The 26285-nt window shown below is 42.0% G+C and overlaps 1 protein-coding gene and 1 long non-coding RNA gene across 2 annotated transcripts in view; one reads left to right on the forward strand and one right to left on the reverse strand.

Annotated features, from left to right (window-relative positions):
* LOC144607529 (uncharacterized) overlaps positions 1-22171 on the reverse strand; it is a 28662-nt gene extending 6491 nt beyond the window's left edge. The window contains exon 1 of the long non-coding RNA XR_013549109.1: positions 21982-22171. This is a non-coding gene — a long non-coding RNA (uncharacterized LOC144607529). The remainder of the gene's footprint in view (positions 1-21981) is intronic.
* The window catches only part of LOC144607527 (unconventional myosin-Id-like), a 296615-nt gene that overhangs the window by 123855 nt on the left and 146475 nt on the right, over positions 1-26285 (forward strand). The gene's annotated exons all lie outside the window — the stretch shown is intronic.

Here is a 26285-nt window from a genome sequence, read left to right on the forward strand (position 1 = left end):
GTCTTGGAACAGCATGTTGATGGCAGTTGGCAGCCCTTGGCGTTTTTCAGCCGACAGCTTAATCAGGCTGAGCTGAAATATAGCGCCTTTGACTGGGAGCTCCTGGCTCTCTATTTAGCTGTCCGCCACTTTAGGTATTTTCTAGAAGGCCGCCCGTTTGTGGCCTTTACTGATTATAAACCGCTGACTTTCACTTTTTCCAAAGTGTCTGACCCATGGTCGGCCCGCCAGCAGCGGCACCTGACTTCCATCTCAGAATTTACCACGGATGTTCGCCACGTTGCTGGTAAGCTTAATGCCGTTGCTGATGCTCTGTCCAGGCCAGCCGTTTCCCCAATTTCAGCGGTGGAAAGTGAGGTAGATTTTCAGGAGCTTGCGGAGGCACAGCGCCTGCAGACACTGCCTCAGCATATCACTCCACCACTTCGGGGTTGAAGTTGGCCCAAGTGGCTTGTGGGCCTGCGGGTACAAAAGTCTGGTGTGATATTTCCCTCCCCCGCCCCAGGCCGGTGGTGCCGGCCGCCCTTCAGCGTCGGGTGTTTGATGCCATTCATGGGCTGGCACACCCGTCCATTCGCTCCACCTCCGCCTTAGTAGCCGCTAGATTTGTTTGGCATGGCCTGCGGAAGCAAGTAGCCGCTTGGGCCCGATCCTGGTTCCCTGCCAGACCTCTAAAGTTCACCGGCATGTCCAACCTGTGCAGGAGTTTGTGGTTCCTGAGGTCTGTTTTTTCCACATTCATGTGGATTTAGTTGGTCCTTTACCTTCCTCTAGGGGCTACACTCACCTACTCACGGTGGTTGACAGATTTACCCGTTGGCCGGAGACCTTCCCGTTGTCCTGCATTGGGTGGCCCGTTTCGGTGTTCCGTCCGTCATCACCACCGACCGGGGGTCCCAGTTCACCTCAGCCCTTTGGGCTACGCTAGCGGAGCTGTACAGTTCCAGGTTGCAGCAGACCACGGCGTATCACCCACAGGCTAATGGGCTCCTGGAGAGGTTTCACCGACAACTTAAGTCTGCCCTCAGTGCGTGGCTGGACGGCCCTGATTGGGTGGATCAGCTGCCCTGGGTCCTTCTGGGCATCCGTACTGCTCCTAAGCAGGATCTCGGAACTTTGTCTGCGGAGCTGGTATATGGCTCGCCACAGAGTGCCCGGGGATTTCCTTCCAGAGTCCTCTGGACAGCAGCCCTCGGTTCCGTCGGTTTTAGCATCACTCCGGGCGCGAGTGGGTTCCCTAGCTCCGGTTCCTACTTCACGTCACGGGTGTTCCATGGTGCATGAACCGCCAGCCTTGAAGGACTGTGAGTTTGTGTTTCTGCATAGGGATGCCCATCGTTCCCCGTTGCAGAGAGTCTATGAAGGACCGTTCCGCGTGTTGCGTAAAGGAACGGCCACTTTCACCTTAGATGTTGGGGGCAGGAGAGAGCTCGTCTCTCTGTCCAGGCTCAAACCTGCCCACTTGGATCAGGACCATCCTGTCCTGGCCGGTCAACCCCCTCGACGGGGCCGTCCTGCAATTTCCTCCGACCCGTGACCTCCTGCTCCTGTGGTTCCTGCAGCCCCTCTCCTTACTGGTTCTGGTCGCGAAGTCCGGCTCCCTGCTAGATTCCGTACCTCGGGTTCTGGGGGGGAGGGGTCATGTAACGACCATAGTGATTGGTCCTGAGAGTCGAACCCTCGGATTGGCTAGCAAGGTCACGTGGTGGTTTTGGCGCCCAAAACCAGTCAGTGGGAAGAGGACTTCGATGTGAATAGTTTGAGTTAATGGTCGTCTGCGATCTCGGTTGTTATCTTTGTAACTGAATATTGCTACCGCAATAAACTTCTTTAACAAAGTTACAAGCCTTCAGACTTGCCATACTATCTTCAATTCTACCACCCTTTGGGACATGTACAATAGCTAATTAACCTATTAGCATTTCTTTGGGATGTGGGAAGAAGCTAGAGTACAGAGAGAACACTAAAAAGGAGAATGAAAGCTCAGATCATTCATTTTAACTAAGGTTTTTAGTTAAAATACATGCAGTTTAAAGAGGGAAAAGGGAAAATAGGCCTTGTCTCTTTCCTATCCTTACTGTTACAAAATTGATTTATCTTGCTTTCTTTTTGTGGTATTCTCATGTTTCCACTGGTGTGAAGGTATTTTCACTGAGGTTTTCAATTACATTATCTGAAACTTTAAAAATGCAAACATTGGATTAAATTAAATGTGCATTGGTTCCAATGCTGATTGTACAGTATGATAGTTGATCTGCAAGATCTGCGTTGAATGTAAGGGTAACAGGCATGGGTTCGGTATCTTGCAGAATATTAGATTGAGTTTGGGAGAAGCAGATACATAGCTATCAACTATTATATCATGCAACGCTATATCTAGATTGTTGAGTGGCATAATTTGGAGCACAGGATTTTGACTTGGCATGGGTATAGATATATTTTTACCATTGGTCAAGCACAGGATAGGTCAATCAGTCCCTGCTGGTTATAATCTATCTGTATATATCTAAAAAAAAATCATCTTGTGTATATATGTATATAGAAATATGTATATATATGGATTATATGTTTCCGAAATACAGCCAAACGGTACTCGATAACGCAACAGTTTTAGGGGCACCTTACTCACCATTCTCCTGCGGTGTGCAGTATCAACTTTCGTTCAAATTGTTGCGCTATCGTGTACCGATTTGGCTGTATTTCGGACACATACCCCATAAAATAACCATCGCCATTTTGATCTCATACTTCTGTGTTCAATGTTGTCATTAATTGCGTACTTCATTGAACGATGACTCCTGAGGTAAATGCTCACATTTTCTTTGAGTTAAAGTTTGACCATTCAATAATATTTAAATTGTGTGTCTTTTTTTTCATCGACCGCTGTCACAATGGGAACCCAACGGGTCCATGGGTCGTCTAGTAGTACTTTAAAATTCTTAATGATTTTCTAACACTGCAGCTCCTGATGTGCTGAATATTGATAAGGACTCATGCCAAGCTTAAATGTAACTACAGTAAAACAGATGGCATCGGCGGCAAGCTGGCAGATCAAAAACATTAAGACAGAAATTCAGTGAAATGTTGCCATTGATTTTGGTTTTATGTTTGTAAAAATGGCATGTCGTAGAAATGTAATAAGAGAACTGCAATTCTATCCTCTTCATGAATGACTCAAAGCATTTGAGAGCCCAAATTAGGCGCAATGTGCGAGCTTCAGCAAAATCAATCCGTTCAATCTGATTATTTTTGCTGCACTTTTCTTGATTTCTTAAGTCTTTGAAGACTATAGTCGGAATTTGGCCACAAAAAAATGTTTATTATTGCAGACAAGTAATTTGAAAACAAATGTCTCTATTTGTTATATTCAAACACTATATTGTTTTGGAGTGTTGGTCAATATTGAAAGGTGAAAAGAAGAGGTGCTCTTCATATTTACTTACAACTGACTGCTTCTACATCACTTGGTGAACTCTGGTAGATCATATTGTGTCATTTTTATGCAAGGAGTTACATCATCATAAATTCAAATACAGTCAACCCTCATTATAAGGGCCAATGGGGGAGAATGATGTCCATTTAGCTTGTTATGGTTGAGTAGAATACTGTCATTGCATATAGTTGAGACAAAGAATTACAGATAGTGGTTAATACACAAAAGGACCTAAAGTGTTGGAGTACCTCAGCGGGTCAGGCAGCATTTCTGGAGAACATGAATAGGTAACACCAGGGCCCATCTTCAGACTCAGAAGGTCATAAGTGATAGGAGCAGAATTAGGCCATTTGGCCCATCAAGTCCACTCCGCCATTCAATCATGGCTGATCTATCTCTCCCTCCTAACCCCATTCTCTTGCCTTCTCCCCATAACTCATGACACCCGTACTCTCAGCCTTCTGTGGCAAAGAATTCCACAGATTCACCACCCTCTGACTTAGAAATTCCTCCTCGTCTCCTTCCTTTAATTCTTAGGCTATGACCTCTCGTCCTAGACTCTCCCACGAGTGGAAATATCCTCTCCATCTCCACTCAATCCAAGCCTTTCACTATTTGCTACCTTTCAATGAGGTTCCCCCTCATTCTTCTAAACTCCAGCAAGTGCAGGCCCAGTGCTAGTGACTGGTTTAGTCTGCTGAGTTACTCCAGCACTTTGTGTCGTTTCACTTTAAAACTAGGCACCAATGCCGCTGGTCTGCACAGCAAGCAGTTCATGATGAACTGCAACAGGATCGGGTGAGAGGGTGTACACCATTTGAGAAGTCCGTTTTTTTCCCCAAAGTGCAAATCTGTTGATGTTTCTGATTTGGATTTACGGATTGTCTTTAAATTTTCTTTGACTTTGAACAGGTAGCACTTGCTTAAGTAAATAGAAACACATGATGCTAGTAAAGAAAAAAACTTTCCCATAGAAATTTCTGCAAAATTAGGTACTTAAAAACCACCACATAACAGTATAACAGGTATAACAGAGCTTTATTTGTCGTTCGGTACCGAAGTACCGAACGAAACTACATAGCAGTCATAGAAAAAAAAAATAGAAAAAAAGAACACAAGACACATAACCCCAACACAAACGTCCATCACAGTGACTCCAAACACCCCCTCACTGTGATGGAGGCAACAAAACTTCCACTCTCTTCCCCACGCCCACGGACAGACAGCTCGTCCCCGACCGACCCGCACAGTCCCCGCACCGGGCGCTGAAACGTCCCGCGGCCGAACCGGGCGATGAAAGGTCCGCGACCAAGCCTTGCGCAGCTAAGTCCCGTGGTCGAGCCGCACCGGGCGATGTCAAGTCGCAGCCGAGCCGCACCAGCGATGAAAAGCCCCACAGCCGAGCTGCACCGGGCGATGTTAAGCCCCGCAGCCGAGCCGTACCGGGCGATGTTAAGCCCCGCAGCCGAGCTGCACCGGGCACTGTTAAGTCCAGCGGCCAAGCCGCACCGGGATGTAAAGTCCAGCGGCCAAGCCGCACCGGGATGTAAAGTCCAGCGGCCAAGCCGCACCGGGATGTAAAGTCCAGCGGCCAAGCCGCACCGGGATGTAAAGTCCAGCGGCCAAGCCGCACCGGGATGTAAAGTCCAGCGGCCGAGCCGCAGCGGGCGATGTTAGGCCCCGCAGCCGAGCCGCACCCCGCGCCGTGAGGAAGAGAAAAGTTCCCCACCACACCCACCCACCCACACCACCACCCCCTCCCACACATACACAACCAAAAAATATATATAAAAACCATCCCAACACCGACACACAACAAAAAAAGGGAAAAAAAAGACGGACAGACTGCTAGTCAGCCGCTGCCGTTAGGCGCCGCCACGTGAGGATCACATTTGTTGATGAGTGTATGTAATATTTCGGTGCAAACTTATACTTTGTGACAACGTTGCCGAATTGATATTGACAATATTGCCTTGGAAAACTACCAGTATCGCTCCACAAGACATATGATCATTAGGATCAGTTGCTGTATGAATTTCGCTGGGGAATTTTGGAATTGACTGATTTTCAAAGCAAGTAAATCCCCAAAGTCTCCAGAGTTAAACATGCATTTATGATTCATTTTGTATAACTGGGTACATGTTAGTGTTTATATTCCACACAAGACTCTTCTCTTCACCTATTTTCAGAAATATCCATTGTTTTTATTCCCCCTTGTGTTTATGTAGCTTCTCTTTTTAAATGCAGTGCTTTTGTTTCAACAACCCATTGTACCAACTTCTACATTCCAGCCACTTACTGCTCATTAAACTTTCTGAGCTCTACTCCGATGAGGCAGGTTAATATTAAACAGCACTGAGAATACTATTTGTATAAAATATTAAAAGAAGCATCCAACAAGTATTTTTTATTTAACTTTTATGGAGATAGAAATTAATTCCTAACACTCCAAATCAAAATGGTGCTGTGATAAAATGGTGTCGAGTTAATCTGGAGATGAGCAATTTTGCACACATTTCTTGAAATTCATCTCATTAATTGACAGAATTTTCATTCTCACTCACACTTATATCAGCATAAAGCTCCCCAAATTATCTCGGCTGTAATGCGACACACAAAATTTGGTTACAGTGAAACTTTCAACTTATCTGGGCATGAAAAAAACCTGTTCTTATTCACAGAACAAGCACATTTTACTAATCCAGTTTCCTTTGAAGCACCTATTGAAAGGATTGGAGCTCAAACAGCATTCTCAGCTTCATTGAAATCTGTAATCGTATAGAGTCGTACAGCGTGGAAACAGGCCCTTTGGCTTAACTTGCCACACCGACTAACATGTCCCATCTACACTCGTCCCACTTGTCTGCGTTTGGCCCATCTATATACTAAAACTCTTGTTTGTTTGTTTCTGAACTACAGCCAAAACGGTACATGATACCCGTAACAATTTTAGGCCCACCTTACTCACCGTTGTCCCTTTGGTGTTAGCAGAAGAAGTTTCATTGAAATTGGTGTTATATTTTTAAAGTTATTCACATTTTAAAGTTTAAATCTATCTCCTAGGGGGGAGGGAGGATAAGGGGGGGTGGAGTGGGGGAGGAGGGAGAGGGGTGGAGAGGAGGGAGATGGAGGGCAGAGAGGGGGGAAAAGGGAGGGGGGAGGAGAGGGTGCTGCACCAATGCAGGAGAGGTTTGGGCCCAACGGGTTCACTTGGTCTAGTATCCCTCTAAACCTCTTCTATCTATGAACCTGTCTAAATGTTTCTCTTAAACGTTGCAATAACACTTGCCTCAACTACTTCCGGCAACTTGTTCCATATACCCACTACCCTTTGTGTAAAAAAAAAAGTTACTTCTCAGGTTCCTCACCATAAACCTATGTCCTCTGGTTCGCAATTCCCCTATCCTGGGCAAGAGACTGCGTATACCCAATCTATTTCTCTCATGATTTTGTAAACCTCTATAAGATCACCCCTCGCCCTCCTGCGCTCCAAAGAATAGAGTCCAAGCATGCTCTCCCTATCGCACAGGCCCTAGAGACTTAGCAACATCCTCATAAATCTTCTCTGCTCCCTTTCTAGCTTGACAACATCTTTCCTACAACATGTTGCACAAAACTGAACACTGTATTCGAAATGTGGCATTACCACCGTTTTGAAAAACTGCAACATGACCACCAACATTTATACTTAATATTATGACTAATGAAGGTCATCAATACAACCTGAAGTCAAATCTTATGTGTGCCTTGGTCATGGCCACTCCTAGCCTTGTGATTATTCTGGGCTGCTGCTAATTGTTGGCATCTCCCACAGTTTGCTACTTGCTGCTCATTAGGGACGTCACCTATTCTCCGTACATGGAAGAAATTTAATCAACTGTTCCATCAGCTCACATAAGAGGGCACGGTGGGCACAGGTTAAAACCAGCGTTATAGGCTTTGTCAAAGTGCATTTCATTCATAACCTGACACAGAAAACCTACCACAAGGAATACCTGGAGTGTCTCTTTGTCGCTTTGCACAAAGCCAATGGCTCCTCTGGGCTCTTTGCTTCATTAGTTTGCCCAGATCATTCTGACACCCTGGGAGCATTCACCCATTCAATGCAACATTCATTCATTCAGTAGCAATGCATTCCTGTACTTGAATGAATGTTTAATTAAGAGCTGCCTGTAAAGGTCATACCTGGTGAGTTTATGTTGGTGGCAGCTGTGAGAACCTGCCACAGATCAATGGGGATAGTGTGCTGTACCCAACAATATCATTCTTAGCACGAGGTTGTGGAGGGAAATCAAACCATCTTGTTCTGTTTCTGCCACCTTGAAGTTCTTGTTATTTATACAGCTTTCACAGACAATGTTGGTGTGAGCCCTGTTGCTGCTGTAATACCAAAAATGCAACTGAGCTATTTCTCAGCCATAAATTTTTAGTGAACATGAGTTTAATGCTTATGCTTCCACGTGTTGAATTCATGCATCACATTTGCAGTTCCTCTGTAGACTGAGCCGCTGCCTCATTGTGTCAGAGACCCGGGTTCAATCGTTTCCTCGGCTGCTGTCCATGTGGAGTTTGCATGTTCTCCCTGAACCGTGTAGATCTTCACCCAAATCCCATAGACGTGCAGGCGGTAAGTGGAGTGGCCACTGTAAACTGCTCCACGTGTGTAAATGAGTGGTAACTTCTGGGGATAGTTGATGAGAATGTGAGCAGAATAAAAAATGTGATTAATGTAGGGTAAATAGGTGGTTGATGGTTGGTACAGACTTTGTGGGCCGATGAATCTGTTTTCATTCTGTATGTCTATGGCAGAGTTCCTACTGTACAGATTTAAATAGAATATATTATTACAAGTATTCTGGTTTTCTGAGTGTAAAATTTCTGCAAAGTTTCTTCCAAAACTCCTTATTGAAGCAATACTCGAGAATGGCATAAACAATGATTAGTAAATTCCTTCCTGTGTTCCTGAATCGGATGTTGGGATATTGGCCGTAACATTATAGAGAATTATCCAAGCCTCCTCCCGCCCCCTCTCCACAATAAGAGCCCCAAATTGAGCAGGGGTGATGAATTAAGAAATAGGAAATGACCATCAGTCTGAAGAAGAGTCCTGACCTGAAACACTACCCGTCTATGTTCTCCAGAGGTGATGCCTGACCCACTGAGTTACTCTGGCATTTTGTCTTTTTTTTGTACACCAGCATCTTTAGTTCATTGTTTCTAAAGGAATGAATGCAAGAGCTTCTAATAGTGGAAGCAACAACAGCTATGTGGTGCGTTGGATCAATTCTAAGAGAGAGTGAGCAAATAAAATTTAAGTGCATTTGGAGACCTAATTTAGGGCAAAGAGTGAAGTGGAAGGACGATCAAGTGTAAGAAACTGAGGATTCTCAATGCAAAACTAGGTGGAAAGGGGCTTGCTTTTAAGCCTGTGATTCATCCATGTGTCAGAGTTAGACAGGAAAGAATGGAAAAATTATGTCTTGGCAATGAGCCCACTGTTCTTTATGGAACACGTGGGTCTGGTTGATGTCGGGCTATGCATTCAGTTTAGATGTGTGAACACCAAGCTATGATTTTAAAATACCAGTCAGAGTTGGCATTGGAACACACACTCCGTACCCAAAGAATTGAGAGGTACCAGTGAACTATGAAAGGGAATATCAATTGAAGAGCTTGTATCCCCAAGCGATATTTGTTTGGGCTCACTGATGACTCCACTGTTACTGGACAAATTACAGGTAATGAATCATTGTATAGGAGGGAGATCAATCGTCTGTTTAAATGGTGCCAGAAAAACAACCTTGCTCTCAACGTCACTGAGACCAAGGAGCTGATTGTTGACAACACGGGGAAGGTCAAGGATCCATAAACTGTCTTCATTGACTGGTCAGTGGAGGAGATAGTCAACAACTTCAAGTTCCTGGGTGTGTATATTTCTGAAGATCTATCCTGGACCGACCGCATTGATGCAATCATAAGGAGAGCCCAAACACGCCTCTACTTCCTAAACAATTGAGGAGGTTTGGCATGGCAACGAATACTCTTTTAACCTTCTACAGGTGTACAGCAGAAAGCTTATTGACTGGTTGTATTGTGGCCTGGCTCGAAAGCCCAGGAATGGAGATTACACAAAATGGTGGGTACTGACCATCAAAAAGATCTATAGGAAGCACTGCCTCATAGAGGCAGCCAACATCATCAAGGACCCACATCATCCTGCCTACACTGTCATTTCACCCCTGCCATCAGTATGATGGTATAAGAGTCTAAAAACCTCCAGGTTATGGAACAGGCTATTGAGCACTAAAAAAACCTTTGAACTATGCATTGAAGATAGACACAAAATGCTGGAGCAACTCAGCGGGACAGGCAGCATTTCTGGAGAGAAGGAAGGGGTGATGCCTTGGGTCAAGACCCTTTTTCAGACTAAACTACGCACTGTTTTGGTTGTACGAGAGACTGCGGCTTTTGTTTTGTTTTACACTTTTTCTTGTGGCCAACCATAATTCTGTAGGTTTCAAAGTAATTATCGAAAGGAATGAGGAAAAGCTGAATACTGAGACCCTGGATTTTGGGAGTGCAGATTTTAATATCATAAGACAGACTTTGGCTACTTGCAGGTAGGTCTGCAACTGGTGGAAGTGATTGTAAAGTGAAATAATTAATCCATGTTCCTATGAGAGTCAAACATCAGGAAGTTAGACCAATAGTTCTTGGATGCGAAAGGATGTTAAAGGTTGGGTTAAGTAGAAAATGGAACCATGTGCATAGTACTGAAAATGGGGTTGGAAGCATGCTTTGGGAATATATAAAGTATAGTGAGACTGTTGAAAAATAAATTGGGAGGGCAAAACATGGGTACAAAATATCATGGCAGACAGGATTCCAAAACATTGCAAGAAAAATTCCAAAACATTTAATAAAAATATTAAGAGCTCTGAAATAACCAGTGACTAAAGAGATTATCTGTGTTTGGCGACAGAGCATATTGGTTAGCATATTTGAACAATTCTCACCTGGATTCACTGAAGAGAAGGCACTGCAGTGGGAGAATTGAGGAAGGTGGATGGTGAAATTCTACAATCTTATTATAAAAAAGGAGGTATAAAGTATTGTAGCGTTCACAAAGATGGCTAAATCCCTAGATCTTGATGAGATGAATCCCATGTTACTATTGGAAGCAAGAAAAGAGATTGCTGGGGCTGATAGATTTTTAAGTCTTCATTGGCCGCAGGTGAGGTGCCAGATGACTAGAGAACAGCAAATACGGCAGTTCTTTTTGAGAAAGGCATCGGAGATATGCAAGTTAATTGTAAACCAGTGAGTCAATGGTAAGGAGACCGAGTACTGGTAAAGCAGAATAGCATAGATGGGTCCTTTATGGGCCAGCATGGTCATGGTGGGCCAGAGTGCCTATTTCTTTGCTGAAAGACTTTGTGAGCAGAAACATCGATATAAAGGTGAAAAGGAAATGATGTACCACAGTGTTTACATGCACAACAGGATGTGCGAGTACACCTGTCTTTATGCACATGCACCTACAAATGTGCAGTTAACCAACACAGGTTACAATGCCTTCAAAATAGATAGTTAAAACTTGTCCTGCTTACAACCAGGTTTGTCCTGTAATCGCAGCTTGCAATTTTGACTATTGTTTCAAACTGAAGTCTCCTGCAGATGTATATAGTGCTACTTGCATGTGGCTAACCACGTTGTACAAGCTGCCATGATATCTCACACAATCAGAAAATAGTACTGCACTTGCCACTCAAGTTGCCGTTAAACATTGTCAGTTTAGAAAGCAAGTGCTTGTTGATTTAAAGTCAGTTAAGTCAATTGGAAACAACAAAAAGAACTCCGAGCAAGATAGACTATTTTAAAACATCCAAATTAGCTGAGCAATTTAATATTATTCTCTGCCTTAGCTGTTTGCATTTCAATTGAAATTAAAATCTTTATGTACCATCCCAGTAAACTCAATTTTTCACATTTTCATCCTTATTTAGAATTCTTTCTGTATCCATTTCTTTCCCCTTTCTTTGTAAACTCGTGTTATACCCTGTATTGACAATTGCCTTGAAAAGATGATGAAGTGCCATCTCCTTGAGCTTCTGCAATCCCTCTAATGAAACTACTTCCACTTTGTTGTTGGGTTAGGAATTTCAAGTTTTTTATTATCCTCCCGGCATTCTTTGCAGGGTAAGGATACCCAGCCTTTGACTTACTCATGTAGCCACACATTTTATTTGGGTGGTCCATTTGAGTTTCTGGTCATTGGTGAGCCTCAAGATGATGATGATGATGTTGATGGAGATGCCATTGGTAAAGCTCACAAGCTAGATTCCTCCTTGTTGAAAGAATTATCAGGCACTTTTGGGTGGATACTACTTCCCATATCTTGACACTTGCCTGATCTCACTGCATGTAGTCATGGAAGACTAAATTTTTTGACAAGTCATGAATAAAACTCGATTTTCTCTTGTCACGAGTGAGCATTGCCACTTATAATGATGGAGTATCATTTATGAAAAAGCTGAAGACAATAGAAAGACGATTGGGTTGAATGCACTTCTATGAATATCTCATGCTGCAAAGTCTTGGTGTTCGGATGATCAACATCAACAACCACAGTTATCTTCGTATCTTGAGAGCATTTTCCCCTTAATGCCCAGTGAATTCAATTTTACTCGGAATCCATGATGCCACACTTGGTCAAATGCTGCTGTGATGTGAAAGTCACTCTCACCTGCTGGAATTCAGCTCTGTGGTCCATGTTTGAACCCAGGTTGTGATGATGTCTGAAGGTAATTGGTCCTTTCTTCTCGACCCTTCTTCTCGACCCAAAACGTCACCCATTCCTTCTCTCCAGAGATGCTACCTGTCCCGCTGAGTTATTCCAGCATTTTGTGTCTACCTTCAGTGTAAACCAGCATCTGCAGTTCCTTCCTACATATTAATGAGCAGGGTACTAATGACTGTGTCACATAATAGCTCTTTTTTTTTTTTTTTTTTTTGTAGTTTAGTTTTGTTTATTGTCACGTGCATCGAGGTACAGTGAAAAGCTTTTGTTCCGTGTTAACCAGTCAGCGGAAAGACAATACATGATTACAATCGAGCCGTCCACAGTGTACTGAGTAACTCAGCTGGTCAGGCAACACCTCTGGAGAACATGGATTGGCGACGTTTCAGATCCAGTCTGAAGAAGGGTCTAGACCTGAAACGTCGCCTATCCATGTTCTCCAGAGATGCCGCCTGACCCGCCGAGTCACTCCAGCACTCTGTGAAACATCACCTATCCATGTTCTCCACAGATGCTGCCTGGCCCGCTGAGTTACTCTAGCACCTGTCCTTCTGCGTATTAACCAGCATCTGCAGTGCCTTGTTTCTACTATTTCATTCCATTCTTTTAACAATGCCTTCCATTGCTTCTCTGGTGATTGAGCATATACTGGATAGTTAACATCTGGATTGAGTTTGTCAGTTTTGTACATGGCATATTGGGCAATTACTTGAGCAGTTTTCCATATTGGCTGGAGGTCTGGTTCATTCTGAAGCTTAGTCTTCAGAACCACATTGTAAATGTTGGCTGGTCATTGCTGTATCGAGAAACTGTGTTTCTTGATTTCACCTAAAATAGATTGAATTGACAGAAGACTGACTTGCCGGAACCCTAATTGCAGTGCTCCCTTAAAATTTACCTGGTTCAATAGACAATAGGTGCAGGAATAGGCCATTCGAACCAGCACCACCATTCAATATGATCATGGCTGATCATTCTCCATCAATACCCCGTTCCTGCCTTCTCCCCATACCCCCTGACTCCGCTATCCTTAAGAGCTCTATTTAGCTCTCTCTTGAAAGCATTCAGAAAACTGGCCTCCACTGCCTTCTGAGGCAGAGAATTCCACAGATTTACAACTCTCTGACTGAAAAAGTTTTTCCTCATCTCTGTTCTAAATGGCTTACCCCTTATTCTTAAACTGTGGCCCCTGGTTCTGGACTCCCCCAACATTGAGAACATGTTTCCTGCCTCGAATGTGTCCAACCCCTTAATAATCTTATATGTTTCAAAAAGATCCCCTCTCATCCTTGTAAATTCCAGTGTATACAAGCCTAGTCTCTCCAGTATTTCAACATACGACAGTCCCGCCATTCTGGGAATTAACCTAGTAAACCTACGCTGCACGCCCTCAATAGTAAGAATATCCTTCCTCAAATTTGGAGACCAAAACTGCACACAGTACTCCAGGTGCGGTCTCACTAGGGCCCTGTACAACTGTAGACGAACCTCTTTGCTCCTATACTCAACTCCTCGTGTTATGAAGGCCAACATTCCATTGGCTTTCTTCACTGCCTGCTGTACCTGCATGCTTCCGTTCAGTGACTGATGAACTAGGACACCCAGATCTCGTTGTAAGTCCCCTTTTCCTAACTTGACACCATTCAGATAATAATCTGCCTTCCTAATCTTACCACCAAAGTGGATAACCTCACACTTATCCACATTAAACTGCATCTGCTATGCATCCGCCCATTCACACAACCTGTCCAAGTCACCCTGCAACCTCATAGCATCTTCCTCACAGTTCACACTGCCACCCAGCTTTGTGACATCTGCAAATTTGCTAATGTTACTTTTATTCCCTTCATCCAGGTCATTAATGTATATTGTAAATAGCTGCGGTCCCAGCACCGAGCCTTGCGGTACCCCACTAGTCACAGCTTGCCATTCTAAAAGGGACCCATTTATCCCCATTCTTTGCTTTCTGTCTGCCAACCAATTTTCTATCCATGTCAGTACCCTACCCCCAATACCATGTGCTCTAATTCAGCACACTAATCTCCTATGTGGGACCTTGTCGAAGGCTTTCTGAAAGTCAAGGTACACTACATCCACCGGCTCTCCCCTATCCATTTTCCGAGTTACATCCTCAAAAAATTCCAGAAGATTAGTCAAGCATGATTTCCCCTTCGTAAATCCATGCTGACTCGGAACGATCCTGTTACTGCTATCCAAATGCTCTGCAATTTCGTCTTTTATAATTGACTCCAGCATCTTCCCCACCACTGATGTCAGACTAACTGGTCTATAATTTCCCGTTTTCTCTCTCCCTCCTTTCTTGAAAAGTGGGATAACATTAGCTACCCTCCAATCCACAGGAACTGAGCCTGGATCTATAGAACATTGGAAAATGATCACCAATGCGTCCGTGATTTTTAGAGCCACCTCCTTAAGTACCCTGGGATGCAGACCATCAGGCCCTGGGGATTTATCAGCCTTCAGTCCCATCAGTCTACCCAACACCATTTCCTGCCTAATGTGAATTTCCTTCAGTTCCTCCGTCACCCTAGGATCTCTGGCCACTAGAGCATCTGGAGATTGTTTGTATCTTCCTTAGTGAAGACAGATCCAAAGTACCGGTTCAACTCATCTGCCATTTCCTTGTTCCCTGTAATAAATTCCCCTGCTTCTGGGACCCACATTTGCCTTAACTATTTGTTTCCTCTTCACATACCTAAAGAAGCTTTTACTATCCTCCTTTATATTATTGGCCAGCTTACCTTCATACCTCATTTTTTCTCCCCATATTGCCTTTTTAGTTATCTTCTGTTGCTCTTTAAAAGAGTCCCAATCCTCTGGCGCTCTTTTTTAAACGGACTTTTACCTGTAATTCACACTTACTTACTTTCAGCCAACAGTCGTGCTTGCTCCTGCTGCTGATCTCCCGACCTTTACTGACTGACTGCTAGCGTCCCCTTGGCGCTCTTGTTTAAACGGACTTTCTGTAATTCACACTTGCTTTCTTTCAGCCAACGGTCATCTGCTCTCCCGACCTTTACTTCACTGAGGCATTTTTCATCTTACAGTGTAATATCTTAGAAAAAATTGAATTAAAGTGTGTTGGAGTAATGTATGAATAACTTCCAATTGTCTGGCAAATTGCCATCTCTGGCACTGAAGTCCTGCGGTGCCAAAATACAGGTTTTATTGGATGTTGCGATCCTTGCATCTTTGGCGATTTTCCACCTGTTGGTTTATTCTGGATTAATAGTTTGTTTCAGTAGTTTTGTATGTGATTTGTCTGTTCCATCCAGTTACCAATTTCTTTACCAGTAAGTCACTGGGGGAAAAAATTGTACAAGGAAGTACTTTCTGGAATAACAAGAAGTTAAGGGTCTGAAAAAGGTCCCAGCTCAAAACATTACCTATCCATTTTCTCTAGAGATGCTTCTTCTTATCGAGTCCACATCACAAGATGAGAAATTGTTCAGCCAGAGCTGAACACACTTCTTGGCATCTGCATACAATAGGGTCTTGCGCTTCTTGTGCAGGGTGGTGGAAAGATTGGTGGAAACAGGACCTCGATGTGAACGCTCTTTCCTTGACCTGTCCAGAGATGCTGCCTGACCCACTGAGTTACTCCAGCATTTTGTCTATCTGAGGTACTTTCTGGGATGCTTAGCACATTTTCTTCTCTTTTCAATTTGTGATTGGGAATGGTCCACACAGGACATATATAGATCCCTACAAGTCAGCGAAATATTCTTGCCATCGGCATGGAGAAGTTGTGATAATTATCTTAACTTTGCTGCCAGTAACCCTATTATTATCTCATGATCCTTAGGGCTGCAGCATTATGCAAAGGCATCTCTTAGTCAGAGAGACAGCATGAGCCCAATAAATTACACTGACTATCAAACACTATTTTTTCTTCTCATCCTACCCTGACCACTTTACTTTCCCCCCTCCAGATTGTACCCTCATCTACACATTAGGGACAATTTATACTGGTCACTCCACCAGTATACTAATCAATCCCCCAACCCATACAACTTTTCAATGGGAGAAAACTGAAGCACCTAGAGAAAACTTAAGAGGTGTAAATATCTTCCAAGGTTTGTAAATGAGTGGTGGAATCTGGGGGTCTGATAGGTTTGGGGTGATGAGTGTGGGCTCACTGGGCCAAAGTACCCGTTTTTTTGTATGCTGTATGACTCTTTTGACAATACTATAGGATTAAATTGTGAATATTTTATTTGCAGCTTCATTTGTCTTTCTTACAGTGAGAGACCAGTTTGCCATGTCTTTGGTGATCTTAAATGGTGTTGGGTCAATTTTCATAGACTGGAATGAAGCTATACATGGGGCAGTAATCTATTGTTGTGCCCTTTGGTTTCTAACTAATTTTTCATTTCAGATGCGGCAAGCCATCATTGTTTGCTTTTATTGATTGAATTCAATAGTAGATCACCACTCATTCATGTGGTTAAATTGCAATTGTTGAAATTTGCGCTTTATATACATTTTCCTGATGCTATTATGCTACAGCTACCATTGTAACTATTACTCTTCGCCTCGGTATGCTAGCACCGTAAAAAACATCTGTACGTGAATTGGTTATCAGAGCTTTGGTCATTGATTTAAAAAGCAAGCGAAATTTATTGTGTTAAAAAGTATTATTGAAAAATTTGACCTCAAGATGGAACTGATGCTGATACTGTCATGATAATTTATTGCCACATTTAGTTTCTCAAGAGAAGTTCCATAGCTTTCTTATATTTAAAAAAAAATTATCTATTCAATCGTTAATTTGTTAAGATACTTCATTGGCTTAGAATAACAGGCTTCCTTTATGAATGTCATAAATGAACTGAGTGATTTTTAAATTTATTATGCAGCAGTTAATGCATTTGGCATCTGCAAGCAAATCAACATTCAATTTTGGAATTTTCTTTGTGGGATTTGAATCGCCTAACAATATTTTAGAAAAATGCTCTGGTTATTATCAAAGTCCGAACCTGATTCTCACTATTTTAGCCTGTGCATGACTTTTATAAATACTTTTTGGAAAGTCTAGTTAAATTTCAAGGTTTCCATTTGGATAATCCATATGGCATTGCATCCTTAAAAAACAAAGCAAGTGGTTAATTTCTGAATTCATCTGAGCAATTATCGACTAGTTATTCCCTCTAGTTCTTAATTCCCCTTCCTCTGAAAAAGAATGTGTACATTCACCCTATCCATTCCCCTCATGATTTTATACTGCTGTTAAATTACCCCTCAGCTTCTTACGTTCCAATGAATAAGGTCCTGCTCTACCCAATCTCCCCGTATAGCTCAGGCCTTGAGTGCTGGTAACATCCTTGCAAATCTTCTCTGCATTCTTTCTAGCTTAATGGCATCTTTTCTCAAGGAGGGTGGCCAAAATGGGATACAATATGACCTTTCTTCCTGATAGAGTATAGATCATTGTTGAAGCTTGGAGAAGGTGGTTTAAAGTGGGAATTGAGGTGATCAGCTGCTTCCCTGTAGCATTCCCTCTGTTCTCGCACCAACTTTGGCCTTCATAACAAGAGTATTTGAGTTTTGGAGCAAGGAGGTCCAACTGCAGTTATGCAGGGCCCTGGTGAGACCTCACCTGGAATATTGTGTGCAGTTTTGGTCTCCCAATTTGAGGAAGGACATCCTTGCTATTAAAGCAGTGCAGCTTAGGTTCACCAGGTTAATCCCCGGGATGGCGGGACTGTGATATGAGGAAAGATTGAAAAGACTGGGCTTGTATTTACTGGCATTTAGAAGGATGAGAGGGGATCTTATAGAAACGGATGAAATTATAAAAGGACTGGACAAGCTAGATGCAGGAAAAATGTTCCCAATGTTGTGGTAGTCCAGAACCAGGGGCCACAATCTAAGAATAAAGGGGAGGCCATTTAAAACTAAGGTGAGAAAAACCTTTTTCACCCAGAGAGTTGTGAATTGGTGGAATTCACTGCCACAGAAGGCAGTGGAGGCCAATTCACTGGATGAATTTAAAAGAGAGTTAGATGGAGCTCTAGGGGCTAGTGGAATCAAGGGATATGGGGAGAAGACAGACACGGGTTACTGACTGGATGATGAGCCAAGATCACAATGAATGGCGTGCTGGCTTGAAGGTCCGAATGGCCTCCTCCTGCACCTATTTTCTATGTTTAATACTCCAAGTGCAGCCTCACTAACGTAATTGTAACATAATGTCCCAACCTCCATATTCAATTCCCTGACTGATAAAGGCCAGCATGCCAGAAGCAGCCTTTATCAGCCTATTATATTAAAATTATTTTGTCAGACATTTATTCATTTTCAACTACTTGATGAGCTCCCCAGCTTTATCAAATGCTGATTGTGTTTTCCATCCATTACCTTGGGATTTTAAAGCTGTTATTGCAAGCATGTCCTTTATTTCCTGATTTTTCTTTCGATCTTTCATATCACTGGCTCTGTCCCAGAACCCTGCTAATCTTTCCTCCACAGGATCTGCTGCAGCTATCGGTAAATGTTTTACCATCCTACATGATTGGACAGTGTGACAACCCAACTATTCACATTAGGCAGGAAATGGTGTTGGGTAAACTGATGGGACTGAAGGCTGATAAGTCCCCAAGGCCTGATGGTCTGCATCCCAGGGTACTTAAGGAGGTGGCTCTAGAAATCGTGGACACATTGGTGATCATTTTCTAATGTTCTATAGATTCAGGATCAGTTCCTGTGGATTGGAGGGTAGCTAATGTTATCCCACTTTTCAAGAAAGGAGGGAGAGAGAAAACAGGAAATTATAGACCAGTTAGTCTGAAATCAGTGGTGGGGAAGATGCTGGAGTCAATTATAAAAGACAAAATTGCGGAGCATTTGGATAGCAGTAACAGTATCATTCCGAGTCAGCATGGATTTACGAAGGGGAATTACTGCTTGACTAATCTGGAATTTTTTGAGGATGTAACTAGGAAAATTGACAGGGGAGAGCCAGTGGATGTTGTGTACCTCGACTTTCAGAAAGTCTTCAACAAGGTCCCACATAGGAGATTAGTGGGTAAAATTAGAGCACATGGTATTGGGGGTAGGGGACTGACATGGATAGAAAATTGGTTGACAGACAGAAAGCAAAGAGTGGGGTTAAATGGGACCCTTTCAGAATGGCAGGCAGTGATTAGTGAGGTACTGCAAAGCTCGGTGCTGGGACCGCAGCTATTTACAATATACATTAATGACTTGGATGAAGGGATTAAAAGTACCATTAGCAAATTTGCAGATGATACACAGCTGGGCGGTAGTGTGAACTGTGAGGAAGATAATAATAATAATAATAATGCATTACATTTATATAGCGCTTTTCATATACTCAAAGACGCTTTACAGGGATTTAGAGAACATAGGGAAATTAATAAATAGATAAATAAGTAAATAAGTAAACGAACAGAGAAAGGAGACAGAAGGTGAGGTGACCTTCAGTGGTTGAAGGCAGTACTGAACAGGTGAGACTTCAGTGATGTTTTGAATGTGGTGAGTGTGGAGGGGTCTCTAACGGTTTGGGGTAGTGAGTTCCATAGGGTGGGAGCAGCGATGGAAAAGGCCCTGTCCCCCCAGGATCTGAGTTTGCAGATGCTATGCGGTTGCTATGCGGTTGCAGGGTGACTTGGACAGGTTGTGTGAGTGGGCGGATGCATGGCAGATGCAGTTTAATATGGATAAGTGTGAGGTTATCCACTTTGGTGGTAAGAATAGGAAGGCAGATTATTATCTGGATGGTGTCAAGTTAGGAAAAGGGGGCGTACAACGAGATCTGGGTGCCCTAGTGCATCAGTCACTGAAAGGAAGCATGCAGGTACAGCAGGCAGTGAAGAAAGCCAATGGAATGTTGGCCTTCATAACAAGAGGAGCTGAGTGTAGGAGTAAAGAGGTCCTTCTGCAGTTGTATCGGGCCCTAGTGAGACCGCACCTGGAGTACTGTGTGCAGTTTTGGTCTCCAAATTTGAGGAAGGATATTCTTGCTATTAAGGGCATGCAGCATAGGTTTACTAGGTTAATTCCCGGAATGGCGGGACTGTCATATGTTGAAAGACTGGAGCGACTAGGCTTGTATACACTGGAATTTAGAAAGATGAGAGGGGATCTTATCAAAACATATAAGATTATTAAGGGGTTGGACATGTTAGAGGCAGGAAACATGTTCCCAATGTTGGGGGAGTCCAGAACCAGGGGCCACAGTTTAAGAATAAGGGGTAGGCCATTTAGAACGGAGATGAGAAAAAACTTTTTCAGACCAGAGAGTTGTAAATCTGTGGAATTCTCTGCCTCAGAAGGCAGTGGAGGCCAATTCTCTGAATGCATTCAAGAGAGAGCTAAATAGAACTCTTAAGAATAGCGGAGTCAGGGTGTATGGGGAGAAGGCAGGAACGGGGTACTGATTGAGAATGATCAGCCATGATCACATTGAATGGTGGTGCTGGCACAACGGCTGAATGGCCTATTCCCGCACCTATTGTCTATTGTCTATCCAGCTTCCAGCAAAAAAAGCTGTTAAAAAGTTTTATTTCTTTTTACCTTGTATTTCTTGCATTGCTGCTTCGTTCATAGCATAAATTATACAGTGGGAATACCACAATAACCGAGTACAATCTTGCTTTAATACTACATTCCTAAGTTTATTAGTGGCACCATTTGCTTATAGTGGGATATTATGTATTGCATTATCTGAAAGCGGCAGTTGGGTGCAAGATAACTGTTCCAGACCTCCGCATTTACACAGCAGGAGACAGCAGCTGGTCTTCCCAATTAACATTCGATGGAGCAGAATGCTTCCCTGCACAGCATGGATGGTTTGTACTGCACTTTACTGGCAGACATTGTAATCCAATTCTAACAGCTTGCTTTTCGGATAAATGGAACTCTTCTGCTTACATTGCAGTGAACACTGTCAAGACAAAGTGAAGATTCAGTTTCCAATATATCTCCCATTACTCGTTGCTCCACAAACAAAAATTATTATGAGGTTATTTTCTTACACAATAGAATTCTGTAGAATACACTCCTGGATATAGACATACTAAATCTTATGAAACCATTGTTTAGTTTCATAACCAAAGCACTTCACGGAAATCACAAAGTATGCTTTAATATACTTATTCGGTCATAATGGATAAAAGCACAACTTAGTTTGTTTAATCCCGAAATTCAAACAGCACCATCAATGATAAATCTTTCAAAGCTCATAAACAACTTTCGATTAGCACACATGTCCATTCTTTCATTGAATCAGAAGCTAAGGTCTTATCTAAACTGTTAGGTACACATTGAAAGATCTCCGTGTACAACCCCAATCTGACTAAATAGAAATGACTTGGCTTGTAAACTGTTATTCACACTGAATAGCTGTTTATTTTTACCTCCATTGATCAGTCCTCTTCAAAGCTACAAAAATATTGAGTTATTTGAATGCATGCACTGAATAATGCAAATAGTTTTATTTTCAGTAAAATATAGGAAATACATTGGGAATTTTCTTCAGAGAACAACTGAATAATTACTTGAGGTTTTTTTTAGCACTAGCCAATGAAGCCTTTAGGGATAGATCACTGTTACCAAGCAACCAACCTAACAGAAAACACTAATTATTATATTTTTAACATTCCAGTTCACAAATATAATTCAAGTTGTTTCATAAAGAACAAATGCATCAATGATTTACAAAAGTGAGATTTATGATCAGAATCGTGTTCCATCAAGTACTTACCCTGTTATTTCAGATGTATGTCCTATTCACAAATAGTTTGACAAATCTGGTTAATTATCACAATCACCGTACTCTCAATCATCATCAAAATGATGACAATAGTGCTGTCAACTGCTACTTTCTTATCAATAACATGCTCAATGATGCCCATTTTATCTTTTGCCAGAACCACTTGGCTGCAGACAACATTACAGCCTTGGTCTAAAAATGTCCCAAGGATCTGAGTAATGGAGGTGAGATGACCTCACCTCCAAGCTTGCATTTGACCAAGTGTGGCATCAAAGCACTTAAAGCAAAAGTAAAATTGAAATTAAAGGGCATTAAAGTGAAAACACTCCTGTGATTGCAGTCATTCCTCACACAAAGAAAGAGGGTTCTGGAAGTCCATCATGCTGATTATAAAAATAAATGCTAGCGATCCCAGATTCTGAAAATAATAATTTTTTAAAGAACGGAGGGACTTGAATGTGAGTGTGTGTACACAAAGCTGTTGAATGTGGGATGTCTATTGAATTCGTAAGAAAAGTATGCATCCCAGGAACATACAGCATTGTAGAAGGGGCAAAGTTCTTTTTTTGAATCTGATAACTTCACCATTGTACAAGGTCTAGAGGGACTTCAGGAGGTCTTTGTGAAACATAAATTGATTACAGTAATCAATTACTGTATGGACATTGGGAATTGACATTGATATTGGATTCATTAACTAATAAGGATGGGCAAAGGGAAATAAAAGAGGATGGGAAAATGGAAGAATTTAAGGTAGGTATTGTGTAGGAAGGAACTGCAGATACCGGTTTAAACCGAAGATAGACACAAAAAGCTGGAGTAACTCAGCGGGACAGGTAACATCTCTGGAGAGAAGAAATGGGTGACGTTTTGGGGCGAGACCCTTCTTCAGATGGAGATTTAAGGAAGATATTTCCAGACTAAAAATAGCCAATACTGGTGAGCCATGGGGAGGGTGGATGCGGTATTAGAGACGACTCCAGTGATATAAAGAGATCGATTGATATCCAAAAAATGTTCACATTACCTTTGGGTATGATAATATTAGAAAAGATATCAAGAAGGCCGATCTGTTTGTCATCAATGTAAGTGTGAAAACTGACTCAGTAATCTGTGGGTGATGCTATCAAAGTACAAACTGAAAATCATGGGGAAATATTTAGAAGATTTCCAAAATGGCAATATGTGCAAGGAAAGGCCACAAGTTCTTCCATTGCTAATTAAGGTTTCGATTTCCTGAACCCTGAGACACTAGGGATAATTTTACAATCATATCACTGCTTTGGTCAATCTGAATGAAGACGCTTATGGGATCATATTAGGGATCTTTGGAATAAAATGATTGAGCTAATGTGGATAGACACAAAATGCTGGAGTAACTCAACAGGTCAGTAATGTGGAAGTTGTTTCATTTTTATTAAATTAACAAGCAAAATACTAGTCTTCCTAAATAGTTTACTTATTTAATGGCCAGAAATGTATTCCTTTCGAACATGCAGAATAAAATATTAACAAAGAACCTGCAGTTCAGTCAAATACATCTAATGATGACAAACTATGCAGGATTTTCTTTTGTATTAAGCCATTAGTCATTTGTGTCAGCATCAATCATTCGCTTACTTCTGCCGGAACTTTGATTACTGTAATCCATTTATGTTTCACAAAGACCTCCTGAAGTCCCTCTAGCCCAGGCTTTCTAGAATCATAAAAGTAACACAGGAGAAGAAAGATGAAGTATGCTGTCAACATATTCAATACAAGCCAACAATCTTCAATTATTAAGGAAGACCCAACCAGTGACCTCTTTGCGAATCACCAGGTTCTTAACTAAATATATTTCATTGAGTGATTGTCAACAATTATTCATCTGTTTACCATCATTGCATTTTGAGAAGTTTCAATATTTGAAAAATCTCAGATTTTTCTCAATGCAAAGAAAGTTTCACTAATTTTGGGTGTAAGTTGCCCTTTATTTCAATGCTCCGAGCGGTGCAAGTGATTTGTTAGCGATTGTGTCAAAAATGTCTGTGAATATGCAATTGGCAGCATTAGACCATTGCTGTTTCAGCATGGTACTTATTAATTAGATGATGTTGGAGTGTAAAGCACGTAAAGAGTAAGTGACACAAGCTAAGCCTGTGTCTGCATGCCATTCATCCACCAAAATTCTCCACCTTGTCCCTGTATTCTCCGGAGGTAATTTCTACAGAGCATCAACATAGGGAAGCACAACTGTGGGATATGAATCCGTTTTTCTGTTTTCCACCTGGTGCAAAAGGCATATGTACATGTGCCCCCATCAGTTTTGCATGTTGCGCAGAGCACCTCATCCTGCCCACAGGCATCGATCCCATAAGATATTCTCTCTCTTGTGCTCTCTCTCATCGCAGTCCCAGTGCAGGACAATCAACTATCAAGGGTCACTAGTTTATTTGTCGCGCTTTCCCCTGACTCTCAGACTGAAGAAGGGTCTCAACCCAAAATGCCACCTATTCCTTTTCTCCAGGGAAGCTATCTGACCCGCTGAGTTACCCCAGCTTTTTTTTTTGTCTATCTTCACTACTTTATTGGTTCATTTCGGTTAATGATACTCCCTGCAGTCTCCAATCCCATCCATAAACTGAGAGAGGATTTGAAATGATAGCTAAGAAATTAAATTAGTTGGTAACATTTGCTAACTAATTAACAAAGTAATTAAATCTATTTCATCTAAAGCTGCAACATTTAAACTGCTGCCACCTGTTTAAGCAGTATGCATTTATTTTAGTCGCTAATTGTGATGAAGCACTTTGTATTAGCTGAGAATTTTATAAAGTCTTCATTTACAATTTATTCATTTTCAAAGATGGTTCAAAATATCAGTTATTCAATAATTTGAATAATGCAAAATAATTACAAAATAGGGATCATTATCAATCAATGAATTAATAAAGCCTTGCCACAGAAACCATTTGAATCCATTAGGCCAGATCATGGTTGTACCATTTCTCCCTGCACATTCACTCCCCATGATACTAGTATATCTACACCTGCCTTAGTCAGACGAGAAGGGCCTGTCTCACTGGCTGACTCCATTCTGGAGTTATTGATTCGTACAGCATGGAAACAGGCCCTTCGGCCCAGCTTGCCCATGTCAACCAAGGTGCCGCATCTCCACTAGTCCCACCTGCCGGCCCACATCTTACAAAACCTTTCCTATCCATGTTCAAATGTCCTTTAAATGTTGCTATAGTTTCTGCCTTAACTACCTCCTCCAACAGACCATTCCATATACCCACCAACCTTTTTGGGAACATGTTTCCCTTCAGATTCCCATTAAATCTGTCCCCTCTCACCTTAAGCCTGTGTTCTCAGGTTCTTGATTCCCCAACTCTGTGTAAAAGATTGTGCATCTATCCTATCCCCCTCATGAATAGCTTATGTATATCTCTTTAGTGGGTTCATCCCTTTGATTCCATGATACACTGAGGATGTCTACTCTTGGACGTCACCCATTCCTTCTCTCCAGAGATGCTGCTGACCTGCTGAGTTACTCCAGCATTTTGTGATACTCTTAAAACCTCTCCAACAGTCTTTGATTGTTGACAAACTGTACCTGTTTCAAAGGCCATGTATTTGTTATGCTTTGCCCAAATAGCGATGCAATTACTTGTGTAGATCCCTTGCAAGAGTTTAATCTTGGGTTGCATTGCATCTTTTAGAATAGGAAAATGAAACCGTGAGCATAAATTGAGGTTTATATCTTTCCAATGTCACAGACATGTATTATTTTTAGTTTATGAGATACTTATTTATTTTCTCTTTCATAATCTTTATACCTTTCTGCCAAGAAGGTAGATAAGTAGTTGACTGCATTCTGTACCTTATGCAGCCACACCACTACTTTCTGACTAATTCCCCAAAGAACAGGATGCATTTTACAGCCTCTTTCTGGTTATTTTGTGATGAAAATGCTCCTTCACTGCAACCAATTTCATCAACTGCCTACCCAAGAATTCTTAACTTGTCAAAAAATGTGAGAGAATAAATATTATGGCAAAAATTGTAAACAGCTAAGTGCATCAGCTGCTTTCAATTTACTGTACAGTACCTCATAAGTATAAAATATCAGTTTAAATGTCATACAAAGCCACATACTTCCTGTTAAATAGTAATAGCTCCATATAACAATTTTTGTGGCGCTCCATTTCCTCTGTTTGAATTACACTGTTTATATCAAAGTGTGTGTTACTTTGTCATCCTATGTAAATTTACCACCTAGATCATACTGTACTGGCAGTCTTACATTTTCCTAT

The sequence above is a fragment of the Rhinoraja longicauda genome, chromosome 29 (genome assembly GCF_053455715.1).
Source record: "Rhinoraja longicauda isolate Sanriku21f chromosome 29, sRhiLon1.1, whole genome shotgun sequence".
Lineage (NCBI taxonomy): Eukaryota > Metazoa > Chordata > Chondrichthyes > Rajiformes > Arhynchobatidae > Rhinoraja > Rhinoraja longicauda.